Source organism: Mesoplodon bidens (assembly GCF_964165515.1).
Source record: "Mesoplodon bidens genome assembly, chromosome: 2".
Classification (NCBI taxonomy): domain Eukaryota; kingdom Metazoa; phylum Chordata; class Mammalia; order Artiodactyla; family Ziphiidae; genus Mesoplodon; species Mesoplodon bidens.
This window is the reverse complement of record NC_138177.1, coordinates 82,482,169-82,499,221: the sequence shown is the minus strand read 5'-3', so window position 1 is coordinate 82,499,221 and position 17,053 is coordinate 82,482,169. Positions and strand designations below refer to the sequence as shown.

The 17,053-nt window shown below is 42.5% G+C and overlaps 1 protein-coding gene and 1 long non-coding RNA gene across 2 annotated transcripts in view; one reads left to right on the top strand and one right to left on the bottom strand.

Annotated features, from left to right (window-relative positions):
• Window positions 1-17,053, top strand: part of LOC308613285 (uncharacterized protein) — a 92,570-nt gene that overhangs the window by 41,466 nt on the left and 34,051 nt on the right. The window lies entirely within an intron of this gene.
• The window catches only part of LOC308613286, a 50,804-nt gene continuing 43,650 nt past the window's right edge, over window positions 9,900-17,053 (bottom strand). Inside the window, exon 3 of the long non-coding RNA XR_014015232.1 lies at window positions 9,900-10,070. This is a non-coding gene — a long non-coding RNA (uncharacterized lncRNA). The remainder of the gene's footprint in view (window positions 10,071-17,053) is intronic.

Here is a 17,053-nt window from a genome sequence, read left to right as displayed (position 1 = left end):
GAATTGTCTTATTAGCTCCTATGCTTTTATAAAGTAGATGAAGGTAATGGATTAGGGACAGAACTGGAGAAGCAAGCTAGATGAATTTATATTATAAAGAAGAGAGAGTTACTGATGGAAGAAAAAGTACCCGTAAAAATGAAGCAGAGGAAACAAAAACCTGTGCATAGGCTGGGTTGGGAGGATGTTTTGGAGGTTTTAGAGTATAGGAGAAGAGAGGCTTTGGAGTAGCTGCCATGCATGGCCATTCGTGTGGGAGATTTGGGAGAAAAAGTATGAAAGAAGGTAGTATGAAGTTTAGCTGTGTAATATGAATGCAACACACCCCATTCCCTGCCTTGGCATTTTATTGAACACTGCTTTAAAGATTTAATTTGCTTTTTAATTGTTTTTACTTGACAGATTGATATCCAAGACATTGCAGGCTAGTACTGGTTATAATTATACTATGCATCTTCACACACTGTGCATTGTGCACCTACAATTTATAGTTCCCTCCTCTCCTTTATCACCAGTTATCCAAATTCTACTTATATTCAAGGCTGTTCAGATGGCAGGACTCGCATGAAACCCCCTTTTGATATGCCAAACCAAAATTAAAAGATTGTCTCTTTCCTCTTCCTCAACACGTTTCTTTGCCTTTATTATAGCATCTGTCTCCCTCTACCTTGTCTCTAGTCTGTCTCTGGCACTAATTTGTAAGCTTTTCAAGGGAAAAAAATGTCTTAATCATATTTGTAAGTCCTATAACGCTTTGATGGTTAATTTTATGTGTCAGCTTGACTGGGCCCCAGAGTGCCCAGATATTTGGTCAGACGTTCTGGGTGTGTCTCTGAAGGAGATTAATATTTGAATCACTAAAGCAGATCACCCTCCTTAATGTGCGGGGGGGGGCTCATCCAATCAATTAAAGACCTAAATAGAACAAAAAGGCTGAGCAAGAGGGAACTCGTGCTGCCTTTGAGCTGGGACACAAGTCTCTCCCTGCCTTCAGACTTGAACTGAAACATTGTCTCTCTTTGGATCTTGAGTCTGCCAGCTTTGGGGCACTACTCCATTGGCTCTCCTGGTTCTCAAGCCTTTGGACTTAGACTGGAACTAAACTGTCTGGGTCTCCAGCTTGCTGCCAGCAGATCTTAGGACTTCTCAGAGTCCATAATCATGTGATTCAATTCTTTCTAAATCTCCCTCTCTCTCTGCCTCTCATTCCCTTTCTCCATATACCTCCATCCTATTGATTCTGTTTCTCTGGAGAACCTGACATATAAATTCTGGTACCAAGAAGTGGGGTACTGCTGTAATAAGTACCTAAGCATGTGGAGGAAGTTTTGGAACTGGGTAATGGGTAGAGGCTGGAAGAGTTTTGAGGTGCGTGCTAGAAATGTGGATGTTAAGGGTGATTCTGGTGAGATCTCAGATGGGAAACAAGGAACATGTTATTGGAAACAGGAAGGAAACAGTCCTTGTTAGAAAATGGCATAAGAACTTGGCTGGATTGTGTTCTAGTGTTTTGTGGAAGGTAAAACTTGTAAGTGATAAAATTGGATATTTAGCTAAGGAGATTTCTAAGCAAAGTGTTGAAAGAGGGGCTTGGTTGCTCCTGACTGCTTCTACTAAAATATGAGAAAGGAGAGAGATGAATTGGAGAAGGAATTGTTAAGCAAAAAGGAACCATAACTTGAAGATTTGGAAAGTTCTCAGCCTATCCATATTGCAAAAAATGAGAAGACTGTTCTGAAGATAGCACTCAGGGTGTGGGTGAACAACCATTTAATAAGGAGATCATAGGTATGACTCATGAGGATTTTAACAGCCACCTCAACAGAAGCCAGGAATAGAGATAGGATTATATACTGCCAGCTTGGTACAGAAAAACTAAAGGGAATAGAAAAATGAGACAAAATGAAAGAAAGCTGTCAGACTTCGTAGATCTTACAGAACCAGACCATGGAGCTATTCAGCTCTATGCTTCAGCAGGCCAAGGGCCTCTATTGCAACAGGCTGGAGGGCCTCTAATGGAATGAACATGGAATGTTCAATGAACAATGGAATGGCCCCTTAGAGATGGGGCCATCTGGAGCCTGGGTTGGGGGGGGGTGGCAGTGGGACTTCTCAACTGCTAGAATTGTGAGAAAATAAATTTCTATTGTTTAAGCTACCCAGTGTATGGTATTTTGTTATGGCAGCCTGAGCAAACTAAGACAAGTGCCTAGTGCTGTGTTTCTACAGAGAAAAATAATATTTGTTGAGTGAATGAATAAATGAATGAATGAAAGAATGAAAATCAGTAGAAATCAAAGCACTGTTCGAGATAATGATTCTATCCAAAATGATTGTAGGAGTAAGGAACATTTGGCTAGATTATCCCATCTAAATTTTGGGGAAATGTGAGTCAGTGAAAAAGAAAGCAATGAAAATACACCATGATTCTCAATAAAATCATAGAGCAAGCGTAACTATGTTAGAGCAAGGGTAAATTTGATTGTGGTTTATAAAGCTCCATTAAAGTTGAATTGAAAAATTACTTTTTAGAAAAAATACATGATTAGCACAGTTTATGGAGAGAATGAAATGGTAATGACATATCTTAGTTGAGTAATTATGTTACTGAATTAATTTTAATGTGTTGGCCTTGAGCCCACAGGTGGAGAATTTGTTGAAATATCTCTTAGAAAACTTAATGATTAAAAATAGGCAGCTGTGGAGTGCCCCAGGGACCCACCGCAGGCTCTAGCTCATTTAAGGTTGCATTAAAGATGTGGCAGATGGAATGCATGTAATGTTGATTAAATCCCCCCTCCTTGTAGCAAATCAGGAGGAGGAATAAAAGCCAGTGAGAATTTAAGAAACCATGAGGACCTGGCCATTGCTTTGCACCCAGAAACCAATCAATAAATACTTATTTGTTAGGTGAATAAATGGTGGTTACAAGTGATAAAATGAGATTTACTTTGCAAGCAACAGTATATAAATATGGCTTCTCTCAAAAAGAAATCTGTTTTCAATTTTGCAAACAAATATTGGCTCAAGGAGCTATGTTCTACTCTTGCACTGCTGGTGGGAATGTGAATTGGTACAGCCTCTATGGAGAACAGTATGGAGGTTCCTTAAAAAACTACAGATAGAACTACCATATGACCCAGCAATCCCACTACTAGGCATATACCCTGAGAAAACCATAATTCCAAAAGAGACATGTACCAAAATGTTCATTGCAGCTCTATTCACAATAGCCCGGAGATGGAAACAACCTAAGTGTCCGTCATCGGATGAATGGACAAAGAAGATGTGGCACATATATACAATGGAATATTACTCAGCCATAAAAAGAAACAAAATTGAGCTATTTGTAATGAGGTGGATGGACCTAGAGTCTGTCATACAGAGTGAAGTAAGTCAGAAAGAGAAAGACAAATACCATATGCTAACACATATATATGGAATTTAAGGGGAAAAAATGTCATGAAGAACCTAGGGGTAAAACAGGAATAAAGACACAGACCTACTTGAGAATGGACTTGAGGATATGGGGAGGGGGAAGGGTAAGCTGTGACAAAGCGAGAGAGAGGCATGGACATATATACACTACCAAACGTAAGGTAGATAGATAGTGGGAAGCAGCCGCAGAGCACAGGGAGATCAGCTCGGTGCTTTGTGACCGCCTGGAGGGGTGGGATAGGGAGGGTGGGAGGGAGGGAGACGCAAGAGGGAAGGGATATGGGAACAGATGTATATGTATGACTGATTCACTTTGTTATAAAGCAGAAACTAATAAAAAAAAAAAGGAGCTATGTTCTAGGAACCACAGTCTGACCTAATATGACTCTCCAGACCTCTTAACCATCAGGGACTCTTGTGTGGTTTGTTGAGGGTAAAAGGGCTTTAAGAGATGGTTAGAGGCAGCTATCTACTGATATAGAATTTTGTTAAACAGGCACGGGTTTCAAGAATTCCATTGGTCTCTAAGATTCCATCAAAGCTCTTTAAAGTTAGAAGTCCCAGCCACTTACTGAAAATGAATTCTCTAGCTCATGAGGGCTAATTACTATCACAGCTCTGGTCTGCATGGGAAAAGCGGAGCTGTCAAAGGGCGGGAGCAAGCTGAAATTGGAACCAGTTTGTTTTCACACGAGTGGGCACTATTCAATTGCCCTCTTGCAGTAGGAGCAGGAACCTCTTGGGAAGTGGGGTTATAGGTAACACAGGCAAGGATTCTTTATAGAAATTACGATTCTGGGTTGCCCAACACCACTGGATGAAACCTGGGAAATGAACTTTCCTTTGAAATGACTCAGTAAGACAAGTTCTGTAGATTTCAGTAGCACAGAGAGCATCCTCAGCTTCTGCTGTAACCCAGCTGTCCAGATGGGCACCATAGCACATGGTTTAAAGGTGGAAACACATAGGCTTAAGCCTGCACCAGTGGAACCTGTGGTGGCACCTGTGTGCGCCACTCTTGCCAGAGAAGAGGGCAGGGTTGGGGATAACAGTTGCTCTTGTGAGAAGCCAGCAGAAAGGATGCTGGGCCAGGCTAGATAAAGGAATGATGTAGGGAAGCAGCAGCAGAGCATTGGCGTTTGAGAACAGGTATCAGGCTGTCTGTGTTCAAGTCCCAGCTCTGCCACTCACTGGATATGGGACCTTGGGCAAGTTTTCTAACTTCTCTATTCCATAATTCTTTTAATCTGTAAAATGGGGATGCTAATAATAGTAGCTTCCTCAGAGGGCCCCTGAAAGGACTAAGTGATACAATACAGGTAAAGAGTTTACCATAGCACCTGACTTGCTGCATGTTAAACCTTAAATCAATGATATGGATAACCATTATTAATTAGAATCGTTTGGAAAGATTGCAGATCAGAGCACTGGGAGGAAATAAACACTTAACTAAATGCTTATAGTGACTCATTTTAAGTCAGATAACAACCTTGAGAGGTAGGAATTACCGTTCTACCCATTTTACGAATAGGATAAAGAGGCTCTGGGGGATTAAATGGCTTGCCTAAAGCCCCGTATCTAGCAAGTAGTGGAGCCAGTATCAAACTCAGTCTTGTCTGAGTTTGTCCTAAGCCTATACTCTTTCTACCACATTTTGCTGATATCCAGGGCCAGACTGAGATCTATAGAGAGCCTATCCACTAAAACAGTATCCCCACCTCATGTAAAAATAAAAAATAATTAAAAACCATAAAAAAACAAGTGTAAGAAAGGCCAACATCTGTCTATTTTCTCAGATGACTACAATGACAAAATATGTATCAATTTCTTTTCAAAGAACTTCAGTGCTCCTGTTTTGGTGCCATAAGCACATGCCTGATTGTTTTATCCAGTGACCAAAGATGGAGCATAATTAGGAGGTAGTGTCCTGTGGCTTCCTGCCCTGGCTTCCCTAACTTCAGAGGAGCTTCCGGGCGTGGCCAGGAAATAGTACAAGTTTTAGGAGGTGCTATGTGAATGCATTAATAATAGCAAATTATTATTAATGGCACTGATGGTATCAATGAAAACAATAATAGCAGCCATTTATTACACACATATGTGTCTGGCACTTTATAAACACTTTCTCATGTAATTCCCACAACGACTTTATTTTACCAGTGAAGTTCTGGAAAGTTAAGTTATATCCCAAGGGACACACAGGTTAATGTTAGACCTGAGATTACAACAACTCTGATCCCTAAATGTTTCTACTATACAGAGCTGTTCAGAGTCACCCAGTGGGTGAGTGATAGCACAGGGACTATCAAGTTATAGTCAGGGACCTTTCCACTGCATCTCTCTCCTTCTCAAAGGGTCATCCACGAAGGCTGCCCTAAAACCAGCCTAATGGGAGTTGCTCAGCCTCTCTTCCAAACAACCCACCTCAAATGCATTTTATGGTTTTTGTTTTGTTTTGTTTTTTTGCGGTACGCTGACCTCTCACTGTTGTGGCCTCTCCCATTGTGGAGCACAGGCTCCAGATGTGCAGGCTCAGCGGCCGTGGCTCACGGGCCCAGCCGCCCCACGGCATGTGGGATCCTCCCGGACCGGGGCATGAACCCGTGACCCCTGCATCGGCAGGCGGACTCTCAACCACGGCGCCACCAGGGAAGCCCGCATTTTATGTTTTATGGGGTCCATATTTAGAGCTTGTAAGGAGTGGAATAGCTATGAGAAGGTGACATACACAGCTTCAGGAGAGTTACAAAGAAATGGATTCTTTTCTGTGTTTAGGAATATCTTTACATCTTTAAAATCTGTGGTCTCAGAAATATTGCCTGCAAGTCATACCAGAAAACACCCTTCTCTGCCACAGCTCTGCATGAACGTTGTCACTGGTGTGGAGTGATGGGAAGGAGCGTGGGTTCTGGAAGCAAATTTCCAGGGCTTGAAACACAACTGTGCCTGCTTGCTTGCTGTGTGCAACTTGAGGCAATTTCCTAATCAGGACATAATATTTATCTCCTATTTGTTGTGAGTGGTAAATCAGATAATATATGCATAATAATAAGATAAACTTATTTAGCACAGTGAGGTGAACACATAAAGGATTCAAAAGATATCACCATCGCCATCATCATCATCTACCTAATGCTATTTGCTTAATTTCACTGTCTTGTGTATTAATCCAGCTAACATTTTATCTAATTTGCTTAAAGTGTGATAATATAATGCTCTCGGGTAAGGGTTATGGTCCTTTTAATAGAGGCAATTTAGAAAAGTCCAACTAAACAGTGTTAAAGTAATAAACAGCCCACTTAATCCAAAATAACCAGCTTTTACCTTATGAAATAGAAAGAAGGCAGAAAACCTTTCATTGGTGGTAGGGTTTTAATATTATTGGTGGTACACTGCTGAACTGAGTGAACTGTAACTTTTATCTATGTATTCACCCCTCCATGCCTCCGTCCACTTGTCTATTCAAAAAGCACTGAAGGGGCTTCCCTGGTGGCACAGTGGTTGAGAGTCCGCCTGCTGATGTGGGGGACACAGGTTCATGCCCCGGTCCAGGAAGATCCCACATGCCGCGGAGTGGCTAGGCCCGTGAGCCATGGCCGCTGAGCCTGCCCGTCCGGAGCCTGTGCTCCGCAACGGGAGAGGCCACAACAGTGAGAGGCCTGCATACTGCAAAAAAAAAAAAGCACTTAAGGAGTACCCTCTGTATTCAAGGAACTGAGCTCAGTACCTGAGGTCGCTGTAGCTATGCCACAGGAAAAGGTATAAGTAGCAAAATGATGACTGTCACAGGGAAGCTGAAGTTATAACTAAAGAAGAGGAGTTAAGGATTAGTGAGGAAGGTACCAAAATGTATGTATTGATATCTTTAAAAGTCCAAAATATTTGCTTTGCTAGTCAATATTTTATTTCTATATATATAATATATATTATGGAAGATACAGAAGTATAACATACATACATAAAATGTACACATAGTTGTGCAGTTTGAAGAATTATCACAACTTCTCCCCATGTACCCACCACCCACACTGAGAACTAGAACTTTACTATCCCCCAGAAGTCCCCTCATGGCCCCTCCTAATGGCTGCTCTCTCACTCTTCCCAGGATAATAATCATTATTCTGCCTTCTAATAGCAGAGGTTCATTTGCCTGGTTTTTATACAGAATGTACTATCTTGTGTCTGGCTCTGTTGCTCAGCATTATGCTTCTCATATGAAAACGCACCCAGTCTCTCAGTCACCAGGAAATATTTAGAAGTTCAAATCACAACAGTGTCCCACAAGATCCAGTGTCGTTGAGGACGTGGAACACTGGGTCTCTCATACACTTCCTGTGAAGAGGGACTTGGTAAATCACTTTAGAAAACTAAATGGCAGTATCTACTAAGGGCTGTTTATTGGCTTTCTAGACATACTGTTTTGTGAAGTGTTTATTTTAAGATATTAGAAAAAGAATTAAAAGACAGCAACAACTAGGTCCTACTGTACAGCACAGGGAACTCTGTCCAGTCTCCTGGTTTAAACCATAATGGAAAATAATATTTTTTAAAAAAGAATGTATATATGTGTATAACGGAGTCACTTTGCTTTACAGCAGAAATTAGTACCACATTGTAAATCAACTATACTTCAGTACAAATTTTTTTTAAATAAAAAAGAATTTAAATGGATCATCACTTAAAAAAAAATTAAGGGACTTCACTGGTGGTCCAGTGGATAAGGTTCCATGCTCCCAATGCAGGGGACCCAGGTTCGATCCCTGGTCAGGGAACTAGATCCCATATGCATGCTGCAACTAAGAAGTCCACATACTGCAACTAAAGATCCTGCATGCCGCAGCTAAACATGCCGCAACAAGGATCCCGAGTGCCGCAGCTAAGACCCAGCACAGCCTAAATAAATACATAAATAAATATTTTTAAGAAAGGAAAGGAAAGACAGCAAAACAAAACGGAAAGAGGGGCATTAATAAAGATAAAAGCCAAAATTAATTAAATAAGAAAATCAGAGAAAGTAAAAAGAAAACCAAAACCTGGGTCCTTCAAAACTACTATAAAGCTAATTAACACCTGTAAACCTGTTTTAAGATATGAGAGAAAAAAAAAGATATGAGAGAGAGAGTGCGCCCAAGATTAGGAATAGGAAGAGATGAAATAAAGAGAAAACAAATTATAAAAGAATATTAGAATGAAACAGGCAAGTGTGCTCAGAAACAGATCCATACGCATTTGGATACTTGATTTATGACAAAAATGGCACTAGTGAGAAGTGGGGGACGGATAGTATTTTGACCAGTCTTGCCACTATCTTTGCCCATGCACAAAATTATTCTAGATAGTTGTAGATATAAATGTGAGAGGTTAAACCTTAAAGCTTCTACAAGATAACCTAGAAGAAAATGTTTATGACCTTGGGATAGGCAGACTTCTTAAACAAACTGGTTACAAAAAACTCCTGGTATAAAGGAAGAGATTGATAAATTGGACTATGTTAAAATTAGGAACTTTGCTCATTGAAAGCCATCATTACGAAGGTGAAAAAGCAAGCCACAGAGTAGAGGATATTTTGCAATACACATAACCAAATTGCACCCAGAATATATAGAGTTCCCACATATCAAAAAGAAAAAGATAACCCCATAGAAAAATGGATGAAAGACAAAATATACATTTTTGTTGATAAAAGAAAATGGAGAAGGATGCTTATGTCTTTTCTAGGCAAACATATCTACAACGAGTTTTCTTCATTTAGGCCTTGTGATTACTATTTAGTGGCAGCACACACACTGGAGGAGAGTGACACAGAGAAAAGACAGCTGGAACTATAAAAACTAAAGTTATGAAGTAACAGCTATGGCCACAGACTAAGTTAAAATAAACATGTTGTCCTGAGTCAGGCACTTTAAGGGAAATGAAGCAAATGACTTGCTTCAGAGAGGACAGCTGCTGGTCTAACTCATTCAATGTCTTAATTAATCTGGCATCCATAATAGATGCTTCTGAGACATGGTGTCCACAGAAGAGAAGACTATTCCTGCAGTTGACATCAGTTAGCTGCATTCAGAAACTCACCATCCATGCTGCAATGGCATCTGTTTCCTACATGGAATGGCAGTTATGACCAGGATAAGGCTTCTCATTAAGAACCCTGCGTACAAAGACTTGATATTCTTTAACACTTCAGCTGAAGCTTCACTGCAAAGGAATCATCTACTCAGGCCAGCCATTGATAGAATGGCTCAGCCACAGCACTTTACCTATGATCCCAGAGCGATATCTTCAGCACTATCTGGTAGACAGAACACTCTGATAGACATTCCATTTGATTCTCTCAACTACCTGGTGATGTAGACATTATTTCCTCCACACCATACATGAGGAAACTGAGGTCCAGGGAGTTAAATGAATAAAGCGCCGAGAACACAGACAATAAGTAGAAGAACCAGTTCTCTACTCTGAAGTTTTCTTGGTCCAAGATCTGTGCTCTTGCCATTCTATCACACTGAATGATTAGGGACTTAGTGACAAGGGGTGAATGGATCAATGATAATGCAATAAATCACATACCTGAAATACCAAAACCGATGATAAGTGCGATTGCTCCAGCCAGAATAATGATGATGCTAATAATGCTGTGGAGAGGGAGAAAAACAGGAAATTACTTCTTTTTTTTTTTTTTTTTTTGCGGTAGGCGGGCCTCTCACTGTTGTGGCCTCTCCCCTTGCAGAGCACAGGCTCCGGACGCGCAGGCTCAGCAGCCATGGCTCACGGGCCCAGCCGCTCCGCGGCATGTGGGATCCTCCCAGACCGGGGCACGAACCCGTGTCCCCTGCATCGGCAGGCGGACTCTCAACCACTGCGCCACCAGGGAAGCCCAAAATTACTTCTTCTTCATTCCATTTGACGTGCTGCTTCGCAACCTGGGCTCATACCTGTCATTTGTAAGAGGTGTTACATAGAGTCTCAACTTTTTCTTCAACATAAGCTCTTTCCTAGAAATAGGTACCTTAGAAAGGAATCTCAGTGATCCCATCCCTGTCCCCCTGGGGTGCTGGGATAGATTAAAGGAGTGGCTCTTTTATCTGGCTATGTGTGTCATCTTTCCTATTTCCAGGTCAGTGAAGACCATACACAAAGACTGCTGGGGAAAACCCGATGGCATTTCTGTAATGCCAGGTGCCACTTGAGGGGAGACTGGTTCCATCCCCAGCCCACCCTGAGCATTACTGTCCATCCCTCTTACATCATTAACCTATCTGTTTTGTCTCCTTCCATAGACTTTAAACTCCTAAGGACAGCGGTCCTGTCTTCACTTTGTACCCACTCATCTCTAGTCCACTTCACCCTGCAGATCCTCGACAGGAGTTTGTTTCCTCTTATTAAAAAAGTAAGACAGAAAGTTTAGAAAATACAAATAAGCAAAAATAAGACAATAAAGTCACCTGTAACTCCACCATCCAGACATAACAACCACTAACTTCTTGATATGTATCTCGCCACTTTTCAATGAGCAGATTAACAAATGACATTTGGGAAGTAAACAAATAAGGAAGTATTGCTTACATTTACGGAGTGCTAGAATTACATAGCAGACATGTTGTTTTAGGCACCGTTTATGGATTATGTTATTTATCCATGTGATAACCTTATGAGGTAAACAAATTTATTATGTCCATTTTACAGATGGGAATGACACAGGGAGGTCAAGCATCTTCCATACACTCACACGGTTGGTAAGTGGTAGGGCTGGGATTAGAATCTGTCTCCAGAATCTGCACCTGACTACTTCCTACGCTGCCTCCCAGGGGTGAGGGCTCACAAGTGGTCTGTCCCTCCTCTCTGCCCAGAGGGGCCCATGAGGGGATACCGGCTTTAGCTGGTGAGAGTGACTCAGGCAGAACAGAAGGTGCAGGTCAGAGCTGGCACGGGGGCAAAGCAGTTCCTGGGAAGCTTGCCCAGTGCTGCCTGCTCTGGTGCATAAGTCATCAGGCAGGTGTCCTCGGCCACACGTTCATCGCTGGCAACTCATACCCTCCCCACACCCACGCTGATGCTACGCCATAGGCACGACAAAAGCAAGGCACAGAGAGGCAAAGAATGATGCTATAGAGAGAAAAGGGAAGCACGGGGCATTTTACTTGCTGCCCTGAATAAGCTCATTGTACCCAGCTCTCCTCAGCTCAGGGATGGGCCCACCAGAGCGAAACAACAGACTTACAAGAAACAACTTGAGTAAACAGTTACCCTGGAGGATAAACCCTCATGAGGTACAGCCATAGGGGCAGCAACTGAATAAGCAAACTGAGGCTTTTAATAACAGGGTATCTGCAGTTGATTCCAAGAAGAGGCCACATTTGACCACTTCCCCTCTCTTTACACACCCAGGTGTGGCCTCAGATCCTACTGGTCCCAGTGTGTGAGAACAGGGGGACTAACTCATAGCAAGAGGCACTCTACTATCTGGCTCTCTTTGACTCCTGAACTGACACCAGACTTGCTTCCGTGACCCAGGAATTCACTCACTGTGGGCGAATTACTTCCTCTCTCTGAGACTCTGTTTATCCTTAGAATGGGAATAAGAGTAATTCCTGCTCCGCCTTCTACAAGTGGTACAGGCTGATGTGTGTCCCCCTCCAAATCTGTAGTGTGAAGTCCTAAGCCCCAGAACCTCAGAATGTGACTTTATTTGGAAATAGTCATTGTAGATGTGATTAGTTAAGATGAAGTCATACTGGAGTAGGGTGGGACCCTAATCCAACATGACTGGTGCCCTTATAAAAAGAGGAAATTTATGCTCGCAGGGAAAGCACCATGTGAAGATGAAAGCAGAGATCTATAAGCCAAGGAACACCAAAGATTGCCAGCAAACTACTAGAAGCGAGGGGAGAGGCCTGGAACAGATTCTCCCTCACAGCCCTCGGAAGGAACTAACCCTGCTGACACCTGGACTGCTAGTCTCCAAAATAGTGAGACGATATTTTTTTCTGTTGTTACCCGGTCTGTGGTACTTTGTTACAGCAGCCCTGGCAAACCAATACAAATGAGTTGTTTTAAGAACAAAACTGACAATGATTGTTGCATATTCCATAAGGGGCTATGCACATGTTACTTTTTACTATAAAAAATTTACTTGTGGCTTTTTGCTGCAAGCTTATTATCAAAAGTTAGGACTTAAATCTGGAGGATAACCCAACTGGTGATAATGAAAATATCATAGTAGTTTGATACATCAAAAAAAGCATGTACTAGGCTTGGTGCTAAGCATTCAATGTGCATTTTGTCATTTGCTTGAATTACCAGAACCTGTTCTCCTTAATTTCTCTCATATTCCTCCATTTCTATTTCCACTGCTCCTGGTCACCATCACGTCTCACCGGCATCATTGCAACACTCTCCTGACAGCCCTGCTTCTAGTCTAGACCTCTCCAACCCATTCTTCACACTGCCAGAATCAGTGGTGACCTCAGAATTTCTGTATGAGTGTGGCTTAGGGGAGATAACCTAGTTGAAAGCGGGGCCGAGGGTGATCACTGAGGCAGTATAATGCTGTAATCACAAGCATGGCTTCTGGATCCAGCCTGAATAGGTTCAAGTCCCAGCACCACTACTTACTAATTGTGTGACCTCAGATTTCCATTCCTTCTTGTGAAGATTGAGTTAAACACATTTTAAGAGATCACCTAGAATGGTGTCGGGCGCATAGGAAGCTTTAATAATATTAGCTATCATCATTCTTGTTTTTCTGCTATGGTTATATTACAAGCACATGTTTCTAACGAAGTATATATTTTCTTGGTGGTGCTGATGGAAATGGTTGTGCGGACCACCTATTTCCCGTTGGTTAGCTACTGAGCTATTGGTAAGAATGATTACAAAACTAATCATAATAGTCCTCTGGTTAAAACCTCAAGTGCCTTTCCATTTCCTTCATGATAAAAATCCGCTTTTAGATGTAGCCAGCATGGCCTTCCTAAGGGGGCCTTGCCCTCTCTCTCCAGCCTTGCCTCTCCCCACACTGCCCCTGGGGTCCTGCACTCCAGTCACACTGAACCATCACAGATCTCCCCACTGCAGACCTACCCTCTCTAAGGAGGGGTTTGGACAGCAGAGACACTGAACAGACACCTGGATACTCACCAACAGGAAGGGGACAGTGGAGGTTTTAGGTTTCAGTCAAAGCAGCTGAGCCCATCTTCCCTACCCTCAGGCCCACATGCTTCGCTCGCTGTGGAAGCAGAAGCCTGCCGTCTGTCAGCAAGTTCCCTATCTAAGCAGAAATCACCTTGAGGTTTGTTCTGAGCTGGTATTCCCTTGGGAAACCACTCAACCTCCAGAGCCTTGGAAAGAGAAGCAGGAACTATCAGAGTAGCCAAATGAAATAATTCTTGTCTGCTGCTTATTAATTTTTTAAAAAGATGAATAAAATATTTCACATAAGGTGTTCTTACATTGCTTTTTGGTTTTTACTTCCCCAGAATGATTTCCAATAATTACGCTCCAGGAAATTTTTCACGCAAAACTATGTCTTCTAACCACTGCACTGGAATTCACAGTGCACATTTGTTAGACCCTCCTGACAAAAGAGCCCAGATGAAAGTCAATGCCTTTGGAGGATTTGCTCACTTAATAAGCATTGATTAAGTACTTACTATGTGAAAGACATTGTTCTGGGCAATATGGAGAAAGTATAGAGATGACGTAAACAAAGTGCCTGCCCTCAAGGAACTTATAGTGTAACTGAGGTAAAACACACACACACACACACACACACAAATAAAACATACACAAACATACATATGCACACACAGACACACATAACACACCACTGTAATAAGACATAATGTGGCCAGGGCTTCAGTAAAGAGAGGAACAAGTTCTCACAGGAATTCTGGGGAGGTAGGAAGCCTTTAAATCGGAGAGAAATAGGGAGAATCAAAGTGCAGTTTTGTGACCAAATTTCAAAGACAGTAAAGAGAAAGGCTTTGTTCAGAAATACATTTAGCTAATTCATGCTGCAATACAGTCTCTCTCCAAGGCAGAACCAAAAAGAAAAGTGGTTGTTTCTGCTGCACTGCATGTGGTCAGGACCCAAGCATCACACTTTAGTGCTCTGGGCCGGGAGAAGGTGATTTCAGTGGCTGTAGAGCTCTGCCTTTCAGGGGAGGGACCAGCCTTGCAGCCTGGTAGTCTGCAAACACATCCATACTACCCAAGGATGGCCTTGCTCAGTTCCTTCACATGTCTTTGCTTCACCTGCGGCCGCTCTCTGTGGTACTTGAAAGAAATGAGGCATTTCTGTTAAGACGTGTTGTGTTCCCGAAAAACCTCACATTCTACAAAATCACACAATGAAGGTAACAGGGCTTATGGGAAAAAATAGGGTTAAGAGCAGACTATTCAAAGTCTATGTGACTTTGTAATTGGTCTCTAAGAGACGCAGTCATCGGTACCTTGGGCGGTAAATTGGACGGCCAAAGCAGGCAGCCCAGTAGGCCCAGAAGCTGCTTTGGGGAAAATTTAAAATGCGCAGAAACAATTGAGTCGAAACTCTGACTTAAGGTGCTGTGAGCCAGTGAGACTGCTGTGAAGGTGAATATGACAGGGGGAAGTGGAACCTGGGAGATGCAAGGCCGGGATGTGTGTCTGTGGGGCAGGAGCCCCAAGGGCAGGTGTTCATTTAAAATTAAAAGAAAAAAAGAACGGAAAGCCACACTGAGCCCTTGCCACTGAAGTTGTCATTCTTCTCTGCTATTTCAGCTCCCCCTGCCTTGGAAAAAGTTGCATGTGAACCAATACTATTTCCATGTTAAGCCATTATTGTTCCCCTATTTTCCAACCACATATGAGCTAATTAGTGCTCTAGAAATCTATATAGCAGCAGACAGACTGTATTAACGAATTACCAAGAAATAAACTGGGATAGAGATACCTACCTCTTAAGGACAATTCTCATTGTATCAGAGGTCCATGAGGGTGATAAAACAATAGCTAATTCTTATTGGTCATGTTCTGTGTGCCAGTGCTATGCATACAGAGTCTCGTTCATTCCTTACAACCATGCTATGAGGTAAGTACCACTATCTTTACCTTTTTACATGTGGGGAGACTGAGGCTTAGCTTAAGTAAATGACCGAGCTCTCACAGCTAGGAAATGGGAGAGCCGGGTCTTAAACCCAGGGAGTCCAACTTGTGAGCCTGTGCTCCTAAGAGCTACACTTCTAGAAAAAAGTGCCATATGGCAGGAGGCTACAAGTTTGGAAGGCTCCCTCGGCCTCACCCCTGCATATCTTCTCTTGCTCCATTTCTGAAAACAAGGACTTCCTTGATCTGCTACGCCATTGTGTAGAGCCCTCATCCCAGAAGACGTCAGCTGCTCTTTGTTTTATTCAAACATTAATGGTTTCTCTGTTGTCCAGTTTCAGCCTCCTTCTCAAATACTTAGAAGCTGAGAGACACCACATTCCTTATAGATCATCAGCTTACCTTCACTTGTGTAACTGGTAAATGATTAACACTCTGAAAATTAGATTAAGTTAGCAAACGTGGGATTAATCTGAACGAATTCTACTCTTAAATATTACAAGCAGAATATTTGAGTAAATCAGGTAAATATTTGAATAAATCAAACATATTACTTTGTTCATAAACTAATAAAGTAACTAGGTTTATAAAGGAATGCTGAAATTGAAGACATTTATTTCAGCCTATCCAAAAAGTTTCACTTTCTCTCTCTCTCTCTTTTTTCCCCATAAAAGGAGAAGAGGAATTATTTAAAATACTATATGAAACACTGGGCTGCAAGGTAAAATTATGTAACCGTTTTCTAGATATTGATTAGTATAGGTTTTAGGTTTCTGAGAAGTTTAGATTGCCATGTACTCAAGTTCTTTTTTCCCTGAAGAATCCAGGATGTAGAGTATGTTTCCCTAACTCTAAGTGCCTCTCCTTCATCTCTTTTTTTTTGTGGTACGTGGGGCTCTCATTGTTGTGGCCTCTCCCATTGCGGAGCACAGGCTCCGGACGTGCAGGCCCAACGGCCATGGCTCACGGGCCCAGCTGCTCCGCGGCATGTGGGATCTTCCCAGACCGGGGCACGAACCCTTGTCCCCTGCATCGGTAGGCGGACTCTCAACCACTGCGCCACCAGGGAAGCCCTCCTGCATCTCTTTATATTGGGAAAAGCAAGGCCAGCGTGGATCGAGGGAACCCAGACCGTGAGCATCAAGAGTGGGGAAGAAATTGGCAAAGAGGAGGAGCTATTCCTTGCAGCTTGAGGAGCGTGTGTGGAAGAGGGCGCCTCCTTTCTGGGCAGGCCTGCTCTGTCCACACTGCGGCGGTCAGCATGGCTTTGTGTTCGGGAAAGGGATTTTAGGAAACTGCGTATGAGAGACTTGGGTGCTCTCAAGTGTCAGGTTGAGGCATCCTTTCTTCTTTCAAGCTGCCACTAGGGGTCGTGACACAGGATTGTGGGGTCCTCCAAAGCACAGGCCCCAGGATTACATCATACTTGGGCCCCAATGCCACAAAACCAGGGAGACACGACAAGCAAATAGATTTCATCTCGTACACCAACTTCTTTTGAATGATTGATGGTGGTAGCCTAGGATATTGTGTT